The sequence below is a fragment of the Sinohyriopsis cumingii genome, chromosome 6, assembly GCF_028554795.1.
Source record: "Sinohyriopsis cumingii isolate HCF-2022 chromosome 6, ASM2855479v2, whole genome shotgun sequence".
In the NCBI taxonomy this organism is placed as follows: domain Eukaryota; kingdom Metazoa; phylum Mollusca; class Bivalvia; order Unionida; family Unionidae; genus Sinohyriopsis; species Sinohyriopsis cumingii.
In genome coordinates this window covers 80,376,389-80,396,127 of record NC_142966.1, presented here as the reverse complement: position 1 = coordinate 80,396,127, position 19,739 = coordinate 80,376,389, and the positions used below count along the sequence as shown (strand labels likewise).

General features: G+C 34.2%; 1 long non-coding RNA gene across 1 annotated transcript; it reads left to right on the top strand.

Moving 5' to 3' along the window:
- The first annotated feature begins 1,271 nt into the window (after positions 1-1,271).
- LOC149797309 (uncharacterized) lies at positions 1,272-19,654 on the top strand. Its single transcript, XR_016421794.1, has 2 exons — positions 1,272-1,722; positions 13,523-19,654. It is a non-coding gene; the product is annotated as an uncharacterized LOC149797309 (long non-coding RNA).
- The last annotated feature ends 85 nt before the right edge of the window (positions 19,655-19,739 follow it).

Genomic DNA, 19,739 nt, shown 5'->3' with positions numbered 1-19,739 from the left:
GAGGAGATGGTAATTTGAAAGAAGTTGGCTGAAAGACCATACATACTGATTTTTTTATTTTTTTATTATAGATATCATTATCAAATACGTACTGTTCACATATCTTTAATAATTCCTTAAACATGCGATAGAAGGACATATCAATGACATATCACCAGCAAAACTAAAATAGGGTAGTAGTTTGTTCATGTAGCAGGCGCTGGCAGCAGAAATGAGTTTGCAAAGTCTTGTCGTACGGGTGCGTTATGTAATTTACTGAAAGGTCGGGATTCCAGAGCAAGAAATTTACAAACACACATATTTCGTCATTTAACAAAAAATACCTGCTGTTTTTGTTCCCCAAGACCTCGGGCGCTCGGGTCAATCACTCCCTCCCCCCACCCTTTAGTACGCTACTATATGAATTTGCAAAGAGATGATGCATTAACTTCTTCTGTTAATGATATAATAACACACACATCAAAGAACATCACGATTTGATAATGCACTCATAAAAGACTCCACAAGTTTGATAACAATTTTTGTTTTTATTTTTTATATAAAAGAGCCAGGTGATCTCACCAGTTTTGCTTGTATTATTTAAATTGTGAAAATCACGATTTGGTGACGCTCAGCGCGATTTTTGGCATTAAAAGTACAAAATAAGGGATAGATCTAGATCCGGAATGAATTGGATTGATCATGTAACGGAAATAGAAGATATTTTGGATATAGTATTTGACGGCTATGTGAACTTGTTTAGCATATTAAGATGTGACGCATGATGCCAAAAAGGTCTCAGATGCCCCGGTAATATGATATTCTGTCCCTGTAATCTATGGACATCTAGCTGACCACAAGGCCTCCTCCCCCCCCACATAAAGACCCTCTTTGAATATCTGTTACGACTGATTTTAAACGAAATAAGGTCTTTTCATTTAGTAGTATCACACGTATCTACGTCAAAACTTAGAACACCTTTACATGCACAATTTGTTTGATACTTGAAGCCGAAATGCCACAGAATTTAATCGACGACAAATTTTATACAGTAGCCGACGCTTGATGTAAAAACACAAACTAATTTAGTATATCATTCATCAGTACAGCGCCATAAAAATTGCCCGTGTGTTAACAATGGAAAGCACGTACTTCCGGAAACGGATTTACTCACTGTTGACTTTATTTATATTACGTGACGCGGTTCACCTATTGGATTGGTTGAATATGAAATGTGTACATACTATTGTTATTACGAGTCGGCTGACGCTCGTACATAACCGAATGGCCGCACACGGCCTACATTCAAACTCAGTATTGATATTAGTTTATAGGTGTATTGATCGTGAACACCACTTACAGATAATACATCGAAATGATGCATGTATTTGGTTGATTAAAGCGACAAATTTCCCATTTTTTTAAGAACCTGTATAGACTTAATAAGCTAAAATTAGATCATAGTCATAATTCGGACATAATAGACTGCACAATACTATATAGTACATGTATTTTAGTTCAATTTATATGTACTAACGTTATGTCGCTACTCCAACCAATCGTCTGTTGAAAGCACTCGTACTGAGTGAAAAGGAGATGAGAGGCTGCTACAAAAGGCTGATTGACGTGGCGAAAAGGTATATCTAAAATTCTGGTATAGACGTTACTGTACGAGGGAAGCTAGCTGTTTTACACAAAGTGACAAATCAGAGGACTGCATGACTTAATTGCCGAACAAATCAGGTAAGATTTACAATTGCTAACTTATTTTGATGCTATTTAAATTATTATGACAACAGCTTTTCTGTTTGTTGCAGAATAATTAAATACATTGCAGAAGAAAATATAAATTATATATTTAATTAATGGAATTATATGTAATTTTAATAGGGAATTGTTCAAACATTTTGCATTTGTTTTAAAAAGCCCTGCCGGTTACGTTGATCGATCAAAAATGACTGTGATATTCTCTCATGAATTCCTCAAAATCGAGTTGTTTTAGTTACTAGGATTACAGTCAAAGCTGTCCTACACGTCACATGTATTATGCAAATGTCTGTCTTAAAGCAACTAAAGTTTCCAGATCTATTGTCTACTGAACCAAATTATTATAGACATCTACCGATGTTAAGCAACCATCTGTCATAGTAGGCTAATTTTCACGGTTCAGATTGGTTTGTGTTGAATACTTTTGTTATCGAAGAAACTGTACTTTAGATCATGAAACTATATAAGATAAAACTATATAAGTTTCATAATGGCTTGTCAGTTAACATTTCTATCAGAGAAACATATCTGAATACATGAATACTACTGTATAAACATTGTTGATTTGGTTAATAGAGCAATAAAAAACTGACTATATTTTGCAATTTGTGAAAGAGGCACCGTCAAAGCTTCACTTTCATAATTTTGGTGTATTTTTAGCCGTATTAAATTTCCAGTTTGTGGTGTATTTTTGACGCAAATCCCATTACATTAATTGATTATACTGGTACTTTCCAGGAACAATCTAACTCTAAAATTAGAACATTCAACATTCAGTTCGACCAATCATATGCTTCTAGACTGGTCTAATGTCAATTTGGTGTTATTTTGAACGACCGAGCACCAGGCTAACTAGCCACCTCCATCATAGTACGGTTCGCAGTACTTTCTTCCACATGATGCACCGTTTCCTTGTCTGGTTCCCTTATTATTATCCCTGCAATATTCCGCCATATATCCTACTAAGGGGGCAGGGTCCAGTTTTTATGTACAAATTTAATGCCGCAATCAGCGACCTAGTATAAAAAAATCATAAAAAATCAAATACACAAGTGAGGTCAAAAAGGTCCATATTTTTAGATACCTATATTAAAACAAAGCATAAGAATAGTATTCACTTGACCAGAGAAGTCAATGGCAGTTCACAGCAGAAGAGGTTTATGCACACCAACCCCTATTTTATACATGCATTTTTCACATCCAAATACCATTTTAGACAGCATGTGGTGCTCACAGTGCAAACGAAAGCCCTTTCCCTGGATGAAAATTTTGAAAAACATTGTCTACTAAATAGTTTGATGCAATTCAGAATAGTTGTCATCCAAGCCGTTTTTGAGATACTCTAGTTGCCTTGATCCCACGTGTCTACTGCTATGGGAGGCTAGCTCTTCTTCCTAGCCAACTATTGGTATTTCACTATCAACATACTGCAGAGCAACTATGGAAGGTGTACATGCCTGACATCAATTTCAAGAACAACACAAGCCCAAAACACCTAGTTCACAAATATATCCATATCTATAAATACTAAACAATAATAGCTGAAAAAGTCACACCATAGCCTTAAGTTAAGAAATTTGCCAGTTGCCAATTTACGAAACTGGACCCTGCCACCTTAAGAATTTAGCTGAAAATGGTTTATGTCAAACGTTGTGTACATATCACATATTTAGACATGATCTAGTACAATGGTATAAAGGAAAACCTTTTGTGCACAAAACTAAAAATGGTATTATGCTTTTGAAAAAGTTACCTCTTTGCGGCAAAAAGCACTGCATTATTTACATTGTGAATTATGACTGACTGCATTTCTTGAAAGATTTAAAATTGTTTGCAACCTACAATGCTTTTTGGTCTTTGTTTACCACCATAGCATCAGTACAAAATCAAAATTCCTTTACAATGTTTCATGAATGTCAAGAAGAGATCTGGAAGTTATAAATTTTAGGAGGGAATGACAGAAATGCTATGTTAGGTATCGGTGACAGAAGTGAAAAGTTTCTATAAACTCTTTTAGCAAACTTAAAGAAATCACACATTTAAGTAAATCATGTGCTTTAGAAGTACTCGTAGACTGATATAAAAGAAGTGGTTCCTAACTTTTCATTATCATTTTGGAGATGCTAATAACATCATCAGTGTTGTGTCAGTGTGTTGTGGGGGTGGGTGGTGGTGGTGGTGTAATCGCAACACAAACCTAGCTAGTCTGGAGAAGTCCAAGTTTAATCAATTAACATTAGACAATGCTGGAATATTGATATACTGATGTGTGGGACCCTAAAACTTACAAAGTGACATATCAAATAAATGCATTGATACATAGCCAATGCAATTGACCATACATATACAAATTACTCAATACAATTTAACAGAGAAATTTCTTCTCAGACACCAATTTACTTACAACTGACTTTAATGTTTTCTGGAGTTTACAAAATCATAGTAAATAATAAGATAAGGTATAGAACAAATATTTATAGTGGAAAATCCAGTTCAAGGGTAAAAATCATTTCACCGGCTTGGCTTTTGATAAGCACGTACCATAAAACAACTCCTGCAGAAGCTAAATCTGTCCGTCAAAGTCACTCTCTTGTGCACTTAGATCAGAATGAGTATCTGGATGAGATTGAAGCTATTGTTTCTTTCAGCATGACTAACCGATTAATCCTAATCTCTTACCATGCAAACTGAGACCTGCAAAAAGAAAAGAAACCAGTGATATTGATGTACTTTTAACATTCAGTGAAAACATAAGACTTTCAGAGGAGAAACTGTATGTGTATTGTCAAATGCACGAAGCTGCCACTTAATTTTAAGCTTTTCCCTCTTTGTTAACTGAACCTAGAAATTTCAAGGTATATACATAACATGAAACATTTTCTATTATCACCCAAGTGTGAGATATGAATCTCTTATGTCAACTTCAGAGTGGGGTCATGAAGGTAGAAACTATGTCGGTGTGCTAAAACTTTCATTCTTTTCACCAAAATATAGCAAGGAATATGCCATATGCATCATTATTTATAAGACCGTTCCACTGGTGACATTCAATATTCACAACAGTATGTTTATGTATGATTCCTCTGAATTCTATCTGCTCCTGTGGAGTTAAATTACTTTAAAGAATACATGTTGACATGCTATGCAATTGTTTAGGTGTGTCTGTATTGAAATGTGAATATTATTCGGAAAAATAGGGGTACAAAACCTTGACAGCTACAGAAAGTGCAAGACAATACATTATGGTTACCATTTTGTTCCAATATTTAGTAAGTTAAGTCCAAAATATATTACTTTGTCATGATGTAAACAGTTCTCACAAGGAGGTACAAAACACAGTTACCTCCCTCTTCCAAAAAAGCTTTACATACAACACTAAGTGATATATGGAAAACGGAAGGAGATATAATAAAGTTAATGCATAAAAATTATTTCAATATACACAAAGAAACAAAAAAGTATAATAGATGTGGCTGACTGCACCATCAAAAAATTATAAATTTTCCTTAAGGGGGCAGGGTCCAGTTTTTATGTACAAATTTAATGCCGCAATCAGCGACCTAGTATAAAAAAATCATAAAAAATCAAATACACAAGTGAGGTCAAAAAGGTCCGTATTTTTAGATACCTATATTAAAATAAAGCATAAGAATAGTATTCACTTGACCAGAGAAGTCAATGGCAGTTCAAAGCAGAAGAGGTTTATGCACACCAACCCCTATTTTATACATGCATTTTTCCACATCCAAATGCCATTTTGGACAGCATGTGGTGCTTACAGTGCAAACGCAAGCCCTTTCCCTGGATGAAAATTTTGAAAAACATTGTCTACTAAATAGTTTGATGCAATTCAGAATAGTTGTCATCCAAGCCGTTTTTGAGATACTCTAGTTGCCTTGATCCCACGTGTCTACTGCTATGGGAGGCTAGCTCTTCTTCCTAGCCAACTATTGGTATTTCACTATCAACATACTGCAGAGCAACTATGGAAGGTGTACATGCCTGACATTAATTTCAAGAACAACACAAGCCCAACATACCTAGTTCACAGCTATATCCATATTTATAAATACTAAACAATAATAGCTGAAAAAGTCACTCCATAGCCTTAAGTTAAGAAATTTGCCAGTGGCCAATTTACGAAACTGGACCCTGCCACCTAAACGTAACACAAAGGATTGTACTTGTTACAGGTCTTTTTTTTTTATCATGGCAGGTGGATTGGGTACAAGCGAATCAGATACTCCTGTAATTTGCGCACTTAGTTCTTATACACGTAAGATCCATGTGTTATCCGAACCAGGATGACCAGATTAATATACTTTCCCATGAATTAGCATACATAAGTGGCTTGTACCTAACTTTAGTTCAGACCTGACAATGAGCTCAAATGTTTTTTCCAAGCTCTACATAGACATGCTCTTCAAACGAATGTATCTAAAATAATGGTGAACGTGTCAATTCATTCTAACAGGACAGTAAGTCACATTTAATCAGCAAACGTCTTAATAAATGAATTATTGATCACATGATGGTGATATCTGTAATGTCATACAAACAGTATACCTTACTCCTGCCTACCTAGTCTGCTTAATGTTAAAATAGGCAGTTTACAGCTTGGTCTGGAGATCTCGCAGCTATCGTATTAATGAAACATATATCGCAGTGCAGCTTAGGAAGACAGGGAGCTTATAGCAAACACCCATCTAATACAATCCTTACTTATTGAACTCTATATTATTAAAAATAGACTTATAAAAACCATTACACCATTGACCATATTATTATTTATTTTATTTTGACCTGTTTCTCGTAAGAATGTAAGAGATTTGTGGTAAATATGTATACAAGTATACGTTTAAACAAACAAAAACAAAACAAACGATCAAAATTATTGGATACCAAATTTATTACACGGAGGCTGGGAGTAGTGGACACAAAATACGAAACGAAACATGCAAACTTAATTGCCCTTAGTTTTGGAACCAATTATGTTCTCAGTCCATCCATTTGTTTCATACATTGCGAAATTACTGAAAATATTGCAACATGCAGCAACAATATATATGCTTTGTAATCAAATGGTTGGTTTACCACATTTATTATCAATTGGACCGGTAAAATATGTTTGTTTCTCAGGTTGTCCTTGTACTGCACATGTAGCCATTATTTGGAGATGCATTTTTAATTATGTTGCTTTAATTAATTTCCCCGTTCCTTGAGTACAAAGTCTTGCACGGCATTTATCACTTTTTTACGTTCAACACTTTCTGTCGAATTAAATTATTCATGGCTCACTTGGTTATCACTTACCGCATTACTACTCATGACATTGATATTGTTTAACATGCTAATTGCCAAAGCAATGCCTCATTAAGTTTGATAACTCCTTTAATTCGATATTTGAATAACAACGCAAGTTAAGATGGGCCAAATCCAGTAGGAGGCAGATCCCACCTGAACCTGTAATAATACGCCATAAGCATTGATATCCATAGTTTGTAAATTTTGCAAACTGTATATTGTTTACTAGAGTTAAGATGCATTTTCATCTTGGCTATAGACGTTAAGATGTTGCCAGATAAGCCATGTCGTACATAAACTTGTGTAAACATGATACACAGTTTTGATGCCAAGCTTAATTAAAATTGGTTGAACCGTTGTGAGAAGTCAGAAGTGGGCTATTACATGATTGCTTAAAAGGTACATATAATTGTTGTATTTTGATGGTCATTCAGTATAAACTATGTGCCAATCAAAGGAGACAAGTTTTCCATGTCGGTAGTTCCGTATAGGTCAGGTTTTTTTCTCTCACTTGAATGCTTATGGATGCCAAAACATACTAACGAAACCTGTACATTTGGGGTCAGACATAATAATTGTTTGGTGAGATACTTAAGGAAATCAATATGGATTACGTTATTCAGGAATTTTAATATTTTTAAAAGAAATGTTACAAAATAAGAAAATGAAATTTGTGGGTGCCTTCATTGAACATTGTGAACTTTTCGTTTGTGGCTGGTAGGGCTATTGATGAAATTATTTGGAAATAGTGGTACCAGCAAGATATTCAGGATTTTATACCTCATTTATCAAAGTATTAAGTCCTTTGTTAGTTCTGCAGAGCAGCAGTTTAATCACTTTCAATGTAATAATGACGTGCGTTTTTAAAATATGTACTGTCTACAACAGTATGTCTTGTTCTCTAATCATATCCATATAAAATTCAATTATGCCTTGGTGAATGTTTTACTGCCACTTGTGCAGATATTCTCTTTCTCTTTTTGTTTACTATTACGACTCTGTTGTCTGAAACTATGTAATAGAAAAGAGCGAAAACCAACAAGTTTTCTAAAATTCAATAAATAATTATCTCCTTAGAATACAAAGTGAAACTTTAATAAGAAGTTACCGTGTTGCGAATTAAATACTAAATAGTCCAAAATCTTCTATTACCAGTCCTAATAAATAAAGTTTTAATTAAATTACAGTGGTTGTCGAAGTAAGATCCAGTTCCGAAGGCGTTGATGCGCATGTAGTCTTTTAGGACTGATGTATCAGTGGCCTGAAGTGTGATGATGTACTGACAGTCTTCCAATTGATGACAATACTATAATCCATGATGTCCTTTTTTGAACTCACAATACATCCAAATTAATGTTTCTGTCAAAGTGTATTATTGAAGCAAACTTTATATTTCAAGTGACTAATACGTTTAATAAATAATTCTACCCAAATCTAATTCTGAACACAACAATACAAATGATTCTTCTAAATATGTTAAATGCAAGAATGAATAAGTTTTCAAGTAAACAAGATTATGTTAATAACGGAGACACAAAATAGCCAGGATGTTGAGCCAATGTTCATTTTCTGAAAATGCTAAGTTGTAAAGATATAAAATCTGATACTAACATTATCAAAACGAGTGTGGTAAACATCAGGTACAATAAGCACATTATGAAGGAATTCCAAAATCCTAGACCCTGATCAAATAAACATATTTACCTTAATTGATAATGATCTAAACATGCAGAGAAAATATTTTCAGTACAAACGAAGTTAAGAACGAATAAAGGAAAACAAAAGAATGAGAAGATTTTGTCTATGGAATGTAATGTAGCTTTTCAGAATTCTTTTAACACCAGAGAAAATATACTGAAAATTTATCAGAAACATAAAATTACATGAGCTCATTTATAAAGGACGACAGCTTTTAGCAATCATGACCATTGCCATGGACTATATAGGACAATTCAGACTGTGGCATGGGAATGATCTGCAATATACATTGCACCCGGTAAAAATATTTTCCACATTCGTGAGCTTTTTTTTCTGTTTTGATTTAAAGTTCTGACCTATTATTTCAGCCATTTTAACTCAGGCTCTATCCTCTCAGTGGCTTGTTGGATCGACATCACCATTTCAAAAGTGGATATTGTATGTCTTGCATAACCACGAAAATCTATATGAAGGAAAATAAATTAATTAAGCATTGTTTTTTTAGAAAAAATAAATGATATTATACTGGTATAACCGTCAATTGCCGATTCACACAGCAAAATTCGCCCGAAGGGCGACAAGCTCAAATGAAATTTCCTTTGCCGGTCGTCCCGTTTTTGTTCCTATTTCACTTGGTGGCGTCATTGGTCATTCACATACAAGAGGTAGTCCTGCTTTTAAAGGACTGAACTTAAGTATGCTTTCTAGTTGGCTGGGTTTTTTGTGTGTGGTACCACTCGTGGCAATCACACCTGTGGAGGCCGAGTTTCTACCTGCGGAAGTATGTCAAAAATTTCAGAAGCCTTACTTCTATGCTGCTCTACGTACTTGAGCATGACATTATTTCTATCATTTGGTTCTATCCTTGGACAAATGGATCCATGCTATATGTTTGCATAATATAAAAATTCCACTTTTATCTCAAGTTGCGTGTGTTCTGTTGACAATGCGATTGCTTTAATTTGGTTCGCTTAGGGCCACACGCATAAATTCTGATGACACGCATGCTCTCTGAATTAGTTCGGGCATGACAACAATCCATTTAGCCTAGTACGAATTGTTACGTCTAGGAATTTGATTTATGTAAAATGACAAGGTAAAGCCCAACACACATTGGAGTTTCTAAAAAGAAATATTTTATTTTCCTAAAATATTAAATCAAACAACATGAAATAATTATAACTAACTTACAGGGTATGAATATATAGAATATTATCCTATCAATCTTATATAATCAGGAATTATCCAAAGTATTCCAAATGAACGTTATTATGCTTTTATGTGTTAATGTGCTGGAAACGCTGAAGAATCGGTTCTGATTCCAAACGTTTTAACTTAAGGTAATCCTGTTAAAGTAGATTATAACTAAAATCCTTGAGAGTTTCACATAATCTAACATAATTATTGAAATGTTCAAATCCTTAAATAAGTCCCTATAATCCTCAAGGTACTGATTTGTTTATAAAAATAAATATGTCGTGTCTGCTAGACCAACGAGGAATTATAAATAATCTCTCTCTCTCTCTCACAAAACTGGCATATGAACTAAAGAATGAAACAGTTCGTTTTATAGTCCCTTATAATGACTCTAAGTGCCCACCTAATCAACAAAATTTGAATCACTAAAGGGATTCTGCAATATTCAAAGAATTAAATTGTGAAATACTTAATAATTATGTTATAAAATTCGTCAGTTGTTGAGCCAATCAAAAACTAGTACGTGCATTATATCTCTACAGAACAAATGCAATTCTAGTATCATGTGACGTTTTCCTTACCTCCATTTAAATTAATGCGTGGATTACTTGACCAAATAGTTGCTGACTTCACCTGGTAATAAAAACAACCCAGGTCTATAATTGGGCACGCTCCTATCTGTCGCAAAATCCCCAACACAATTGTTTCATTTTTGCTGCCGTTTAAGGTAAGATCAGTCGTTCGACACTTTCCATGCCGTACCAGTTTTGTTTTCACTCTATCATCTAAATAAAACTAGTCACTAGAGGACTGCGACTGTATGAACAATCAAGTCAAAAGAAAAACAAAACCTAAAAGAGTAAGCAGAAAAGTTTACAGAGAGCATGGGTTAGACTATGGTGACGTAGAAACTATACCGCGGGAGAGGAATTGGTCTGAAAAGGGAAACAAGGATACATACTAAGACGATGATGATTAGTCTGAAGACGAAATACTACAGCAACAATCACAACCAGAACCAGAGAGACCACAACAAGATGAGTTTCCAAAATCGGTAAAAAAAATACCGCAAAGCATCTTTCATCCTGAATTACAAAGACTATAATGAATATGGCAGGGTTCTTCTCGCGGCAGCTCTTGAGCACGTTGGAAAATTATAAATTCTCAGTAGAAGGTAAATTAGCGCTTGCAGCATTCGACAAATAAAAATCCCTAAGTACACCAAACAGAAGCTTTGATGGCGGAGGCTATCCTGATGATGAAATATCTGCCCATATTTGCAATGGTACATTCGCATGAAGATTGTCGTATGAAAAATGCAAAACATCTTTTCAAGCCCATCATGAACTATATCTTAGTGGCACCTCATTCAGCATGGCAGGTCTGGTTACATAATTTAGAATAGCAGACAACAGCTTGGTAGAACTTAGTTATGTGTGAGCTGGCAAATACGAAAAGTTTATATAAAAATATAACAGCACCGCAGCATGCAAGTCGAAAGCGCTGGCACTGAAAACGATGGTGGTTTTCTAAACTAAAGTAGACAACAGTGCGAAACAACATACTGTCATGAAAAATAAATACTGACCTGAATTAAAATTCGCTGCCATCTTTATTCGTCTTAACAAAATAATGCAGAGACATTTTGCTCCCAAATCTATTGTACTGTTCTCCCAGTAAGCCGTCTGGATTTTGCTAGTTTGATGGCGATCTGTGTATAAAAATCCTAATGGTCCAGATGTTCCCTTTTCATCTGGTAAATTATTTTGAGATCGTCCTTGACATATTTGAATGAACTATTTAACGATCCACTTTCTTGTATCATCCAGCCGACGTCTTCTGTATTCCTCTATACTTCAGCCTATGGGAAATGTTATTGTGACGTATGATAACTCATTATTCATTCTGAGTCGTGTCGAAGTCGTACATTATATGCTTGTATTACTGTGGTTTTCTTTTCTATAATCCAGATTCAGTCTATCGCAATGTTGATATAGCGTTCAGGAGTTTTCATAGCGTATCAATATAATTGTACATGATCTTAAAAGGTTTCCAACGTAAAATAGCGAATATTTTTACTCGAGGTTACTTTTGGGATATCTTTTATCGCAGTTGCAATACAATCTTGCCGGTATTGGACGATTGTAATAACGTCGCTGTGTTCTTCATCCAGATCTTTCTTTAGAAGCGTTGATAATCCAGAATAAAAGGATTCGCCTAGTATAACCAAATCATCGTAGTCACCGAAGAAGCCTATGATACCTATTGAGCTCGTATCATTCTCATATCACCCATAGCCTCTGTTATTGTTCCTCAGACGCTGGATGAAATCCACGATGGCTTTGCGAACACTTGCCTAAAATCGTTTCTACAAGAAGGCCGTATGGATTCTACGAAATAATCGTCTAAACCTGATACTACGTCAGGCAAATTGTAGTCCGGCAACTTACTGACGTCTCTTACAAAGGGACATTTAAACTCCATAAGCAAAAATTTATTGTCATCGACTATGCTTCCGTCTGCACATTATCTGAAGCCGTCTATATTTCTAATGCAGATATCGATGCCTATAAATATTTTCGCCGTCATGATCTCAAAATAGTGTCTGATATTCCAAAAATGTTCCCCAAAGGCACGGGATCTTTGCGTAAGCTTGCTGGTTGTCAAGCTTTCTTTTAGGTATGTCTTCAGGCGATGCAAATGTGCAGATACCAAGAACTGTGGCCAGATTAGGACCACCAACTTTGATCGGCAGAAGAGAATACCATTCTACTGACTTCTGTTTCATCTGATGAGACTTTACAAAATATTCTGAGGTTGCAGTCACGTACATATTATACTACACGGTCTTTTAAATTAGCGTTCTGTATACAATCACTATATATATATATATATATATATATATATATATATATATATATATATATATATATATATATATATATGCACACACATACATACACACACATTGTTATGTATATTTAATGTACATAGTTTGTTTAAGTGCTTTTATTTCATTACTGTTATGAGTCTTTGCTCTTTAAGTAACCGAAGAGAGTGAAATACCAGCTTTGTAAAATTTAAGAAATAATGTATTTCCCTCAGGTACAAAGTGAAATTGAGAAAAAAAACTTACGCTATTGCGAATTAAATCCCAATATTATCCAATAATTAAAGACACAAGTCTTAGTAATTCCAAATCATGAATAAAATTCAGTAAAAGTCCCGAAGAGATCCAAAACTGAAGGCAATGACGAGTCTGTTATAGCCTACAGAGTGCTGATATGTCGGTTCTCTTGTTGAATCAAATAAATCCAGGCTTAAATTCAGTATAAATTCCAATGATGTCTTTATCCAAGAATTTTATCAGACCTCTTTTGTATTTCCTGAGAAAATAATCACTTGAATTCAATAATTTGAAGAAAATAATATTGTCAAAGATTAATTACAATTGTCAAAGATAAATTACACTCGTCAAAGATTATGATATTGAAGTTCAACAAAGATATACGCAAAACATATTATATATTAATATTTCGCTTTGATATATATTTTATGTTTAACACTTTATTTTCAGGAAAGTACTTGAGATGGTGAGGCATGAACGTCTGGAATGGAATGAATGTTTCTATTAGAAGAAATTGGTGGGTTTTCTCTTGTCCTTATGTTTATCACTTTCCTTATAGAATTTAGGATTTATCCTGCTGATTAAGGAAAAGAATAGATTAAACTGGGAAAACAAAAACCATTAGGTATGACTGATAATCTCACCAGTTTATAAATCTTTGCACCTTCCCTGAATGGAGAATGATTTGTTTTAAAATGGAAGACATAATTGTTGTTGACTTAATGCCATGGTAAATCGGAATGATTAGCAATGCTAACATTCATCTTGGATGAAATATCAAATCAGTACTTAGAGACGTTTACTTTACCCTCTGATGCACATCTCAGATAGGGAATATTTTAATTTATATATTATATAAACTCTTAACATATTAATGTAAAACTGTTTGTTGCGTTCAGTTTTGAACAAATCCTCACCGGTCAGTTTCGTTTTAAGAATTGTTCTTAATATGATCAACCAAGATTATTTTCAAGGCTTCATCTCCGTCCGCATTACTATTGAAATTACTTTCGAATGTGAGAAGCATGTTTTACGTCTTTTCGGAGCTGGCGTTTCTTTCTCTACATTGTTACAATTATGAACAAGACATTCGTCTACTAAATAAGTGGTCTGTTTTCAATAGATTTAGAATAATTTGATTTCATTTTTAGGTACGTTTTGCATATATTTTCTTCCAGAGTATGATTCAAATAGAAATCTCCGACATAATGGAGAACTGAAGATGTCAATAAAAGTTCTAGTTTTGAGGACTTTTGGTATTCAGTGTCCACTTATGTTAATAGCATATCAGATAAAACATTGAATTTCCTGTTATAGTGTGTTATGGAGAATTATCGTCGGTAAGTATACGCAATGGATGACGATTTTCCTTTCAGCGACATTAAACGTATAATTGATTAGCGAATACAAAATGAAAACTGACATCATTGGTCATTGATAAGAAGATATTGCATTTATTCAGCTTGATCGGTAACACTTCTAGAATTCGAGTTTAATTTGTTTATGAATTCTACGAAATTGCTTTACTGTTCTAAATTCTACTAAGAGGTTTAGTTTGAATGGTATTTCTGGCCATGCATTTACGCGAATACAACGATGTGGAAACCTTGAGAAATATATAACATGCATTAAGGTATCCTAATCAAACTATATTATAGATATTTTTTCATTAGCCTCAGGTGAAACGCAGCATTGCATGTATTTCAAAAGTCATTGAACAAATCAGAGAAATAATACATTTATCTAATCTATTTAATGAAAGTAGTTTCATATCAAAGCACCGAGATAAGTATGTAATATTTTTGTTCTGATTTTGAAGCATAAACCAACATTAACATTTTTAATCTTGCACAAGGTCCCGCCTTTTGTAGATTGGAAACAGTATGAAGTGTAATTTGGGAATAACATGGTGTTGTGTATTTTTAATTTGCATTGTTATTTTTTTATTTTTTATTTTTTAAATTTTATTTCATTGTATGCTATTGCAATGGAACATTGTATGTTGGACATGACCTTATCTAAATATCAAGTAGTTTTTTATTTAACCTGAATCTTTGATTTTTTTAATTCTGCAAGCAACAAATACATAAATAAATATTTTCTTCGTGAGTATGTTTAACTATTAGAAATATTATTTTGCCAGAGTCAATGGCATTGTGTTTACCACATTTTATATTCTAATTATAATGGAGAACTTATCTAGTAAACATTAAGAACCTCCAGGAAGGTTATTTTCCATTAAGTCAAATTTTTATTAGAAAATGTTTAGTGTGATCTAAGGTCAATTAGAGGACTATATGATATTTTCTAACTTATCTATTCGTGCTTTAAGATATGAGCGGAATCAAGTGTATTATAAATCGTTGTGTCCAGCAGTTCATTTGGGCTGGAATGCTATTTATTCAAAATATTGATTCACTAGAAAAAAAGATTGCTTATAAAAATAACATTCTTGGAAAAGGATGTGAATTTATAATGAAATTTTCAAATAAAAATATATTCATGGATTGTATTATTGTGACCCAACAAAAGACTTGGTACATCACCACGACAGTGGCCACCAAATGTACATCAATGAATTTATTAGATTTCTAATAACGTTTTTTCTCAACTTTATTCATTAGGAATTGTGTCTGTAAGTTTAACATTATTCGGACTTTAATTGCAATACCGTTTGTTTCTTATTTCTCTATATCTGCGTTGACGTCAAGTATCTTTTTGAAGAAACATTTTAAATAAAACGTGTTCGTTTATACTGTATCGAACCAAGTCAGATGTATAAAACTAAAACTTGTCATTGTTATTATCCAGATTATTCTGACAACTATTTGCTGCATAACAATGACCAATGTTTCTAAATGATTAAATTGCAATGGCTGTCTCTGAGGACCTCTCCGGTGGCCTGGTGAGTAGCGCTTCCGCCTCGGATGCGAGAGGTCGTGGGTACGATCCCCGGCCGAGTCATACCAAAGACTTACAAAATGGTACTAACAGCTGCCTCGCTTGGTGCCCAGCATTAAGCTGTTAGTGTTAGGACTGGTCGGCCTGGTGTCAGGATAATGTGACTGGGTGGGACATCATGCTACATGTCTGCGGCATGATGCTCCGGTGCTAAACATCACTTTAAACTACCACACTGCAGACATCGTAGCGATATGACAGAAACATTGTTAAAACTATGTTAAAAATATCCAAATACAAATCTTCTCTGTGTGTGACATTAGTTTTCAATTTTACTTGTTTTTTTATTATTATAAATATATACACATGACATGCATTGTTGCCATGTAATGACTGATTAAATACCGTATAGAAGTCTCCCGATTCCACAATCATGTTTTCATAGTACCTAAAAATAATGAACGAAACCAAAACACATACATCAGCAAAGGCAGCAATTCATATATGAAATCACATTTTTTAGAATTTGATAGTTTTTATATGATATATAAATAGAAAGCGAAGGAATTATTTTATATCCATTCTGACGATATGGTGTTCTGGTCGCCTGAATACAAGTGCCCCCTCAATGGCCAGGAACGCATGAGACGAGGTCGTAATATTGAAATAAGATTGATTGAGCAACAGATGAGACATTTCATCGTGTTTTTTCGGCTTATGAAGTGCCGTCTGTAACGTTGCGTTGTCTGTTGAATGCAGGTACTCTAAGAAAAGCAAGGCTTCTAGAGTTTGAACTATTGGTTCATTTAAGAACGGTTTATATGCTGTACCTTAGAAAGGAAAGAAATGACAAAAAACACGCAAACACTGTAAGAATGTTAAATTATTTTGTAGTGGCATATTTACATACATAAACACATCTGGCGCAAGGCTAATCGCATAATCTCCTAACTGGATCACTAGAAAAGAGACGAGCAATCTAGAATAAGAATGATAATATTTTTCCAAATACGAATGTATTGTGTATGCTGAATGCACAGCCTATGAAATGCACGAAAACATAGAAATGCTTTAAGCTAACTCTGAAACTACACAGCATATATTAGTCAACTATTCTCCTTCATGTTTTGCTGAATAGTTACACGCAATAGATGCTTACTGAAACACGTCATTCAAATAACAATCAGATTACACACCATTTTGTCAACTAATATATCCCTCCTTTTAGTGTTTCTGGGGTTAAAGTAGATTATACACCTAATTAGATGTAAACAACTAGATTATCGCTTATTCATTAGAGGTTAAAAAGGATTCTAAACGCTAAGATATGAAATTATGCTGGCAGCGGTATCAACATGTGTTTCTCATATATAGAATGACAGCAGCAGGAGAAGTACTAGCTAGCGGTATAACAATTAAAACGGCAATGATTTGTTTAAATGTTTGATGATAAAGGAACTGATGTAAACTAAATTTGACACGACATAAATATCATGAAATTTTAATTGGAATAGACCCCGAGTACAGCGAAAATAGAGGAACGAGTATTGCTTAAATATAAAACTATGAGAAGACATTGTGGTGACTTAGCCATTAAATATATTGATGTTTTTCAAAATGGAAACATATACGTATAGTGCCATATGTACCAGTGCAATAGATCTACTCACCCAGAAATGAGTGCGTGTGTGTGTGTGTGTGTGTGTGTGTGTGTGTGATTAGGATTTTTGACGTAGCTTTAACAATTTTTCAGTCATATCGCTACGATGTCTGCATTGTGGCAGTTTATAGTGTCTAGCACTGGGGCATAATGCCTCAGACACGTAGCATGATGTCCCACCCAGTCACATTATCCTGACACCAGGCCGACCAGTCCTAACACTAACTTCTTAATGCTGAGTACCTAGCGAGGCAGCTGTTATTACCATTTTTGTAAGTCTTTGGTATGACTCGACCGGGGTTCGAACCCACAACATCCCGCTTCTGAGGCGGACGCTCCAACCACTAGGCCACCGGAGCGGTGCCTCAGAAATGAGAAAAACTGGAAAAAGTCTAGATAGTGTAAGCGTAATGATTTGTTTCATCCTTTACATGACATAGTAAATATGATTACATAGTCATTGCACATGCGATTAGTGTTAGTGTGTATTTTGCTTCCAAGTTTTGTAAATAAACATGCCAGCGACACGTATGTTTTCTTTAGAGTAGAATTAATAGCAAAATTGCAATATATAGCATGTACAGAACTCCTCACAAGCTGGATGAGGTAACACAGGAGGTAAATACCATAACCACTCACATATACCTCAAGCAATATTGCAGCTGAACAAACCATTCAGATAGCAATTTTACATCAAGGTCAACATTGATAGCATCTATAATTTATCTGTGCCCTTTGATGCAAAGATTAAAGCGCTGTTAGGAACGCTGTGGTTAGCAAAGATAATTTCTCTTCTCAAATGTTATGTTTATATGGTTTATAATACTTTTCTGTAACATATAGCCTTGTAGATATGTTTATTCTCTCCAATCAGATAAGGGACCAAATTATGAACTTCATTAGGGGATGAACTCGTTTGGTATCTTAGTTTCCACCTCTTGCTTCCCAGCTCTCTAATCATGTTTAATGACACAAAAAAGAACAATATATAGATAAATATGCTTCCACTCTTTAGGTTTTATGTCCTTCTACAATAGCACTGGAGTAAAGTTAATCGAAAAAATATGATGTAAGCGAGACCAATGTAAACCTTGCGTATCCTATTCACTTCTTCTTACGCGACTACCAGAAGGATCGTCCTCATCCTGGGTTCAATTAGTTTGCAGTACCGCCTATTATTATAATGTCGTGTTATTTCGGACTAAAACGTCCACTTTTTGAGTAGCTAGATAGTCAATCATTTTCAGAGCGTAGAGTATCGCTTCTGGGAGAAGAATTTCCCAACTTGAGCTTCACAAATCACTTTTACTATGGTTTACTAAATTATATATTACATGTTTCAGTTGGACACTTCACAATGATTTAACCGTAGCCTTGTCTGACATTTTTAAGTGCCCAGTTTATCTCCTTTTATATCAACTGTAAGAGTGACATAAGTTCTTAAATACATTCAGATTTTATAAACATTTTACAGTGTCTGAATTATGTTTGTCATTGAAACTGATTCAGATCTATATAAACACTGTTATAAAGTCTATGGTTCAGCAAAGATGTACGATTTAGGTTTCGGAATTGAACGATATTTAGTATCTTATTTATTCCTGGATTACTTTAGATAAAAGATTCAATGCCTTTTACACATATGTAAATTCTTTCTTTTTACGTATGAGAAACAAATAGTAATTTCATTCCTTTTGATTGATGAGCAAAATACATCCACGTATGCAAGAGCCTATGTTCGCATCTTTTAACAGGAGGTCTTCCTTAAAGTTGCTTTTATTTTATTTTATTTTATTTTATCCACCAAGTACTGAATATGTGGAGACTTCACTGGGCATTTTTATGTTTGATTCTAATGTTTGAATTTAATTTCTATTTGACATAACTGTGTATTTCCAAAATATTGTAACTTTTTAAAATAACTTTTATAAGTATTATATTCCTTTTTGGGAGAGTAATTAAGCAGAAACTTGATGAAATGTATAGAGTGCAGATAAATAATAAAATAAAAAGACAAAATATATCTTTGTTTATTCCTGTGTTAACTTCGAACGAATTGAAAAAAGATCAGTGAGAAATTTTATTATCCCCAAAAGTATTTCGCAT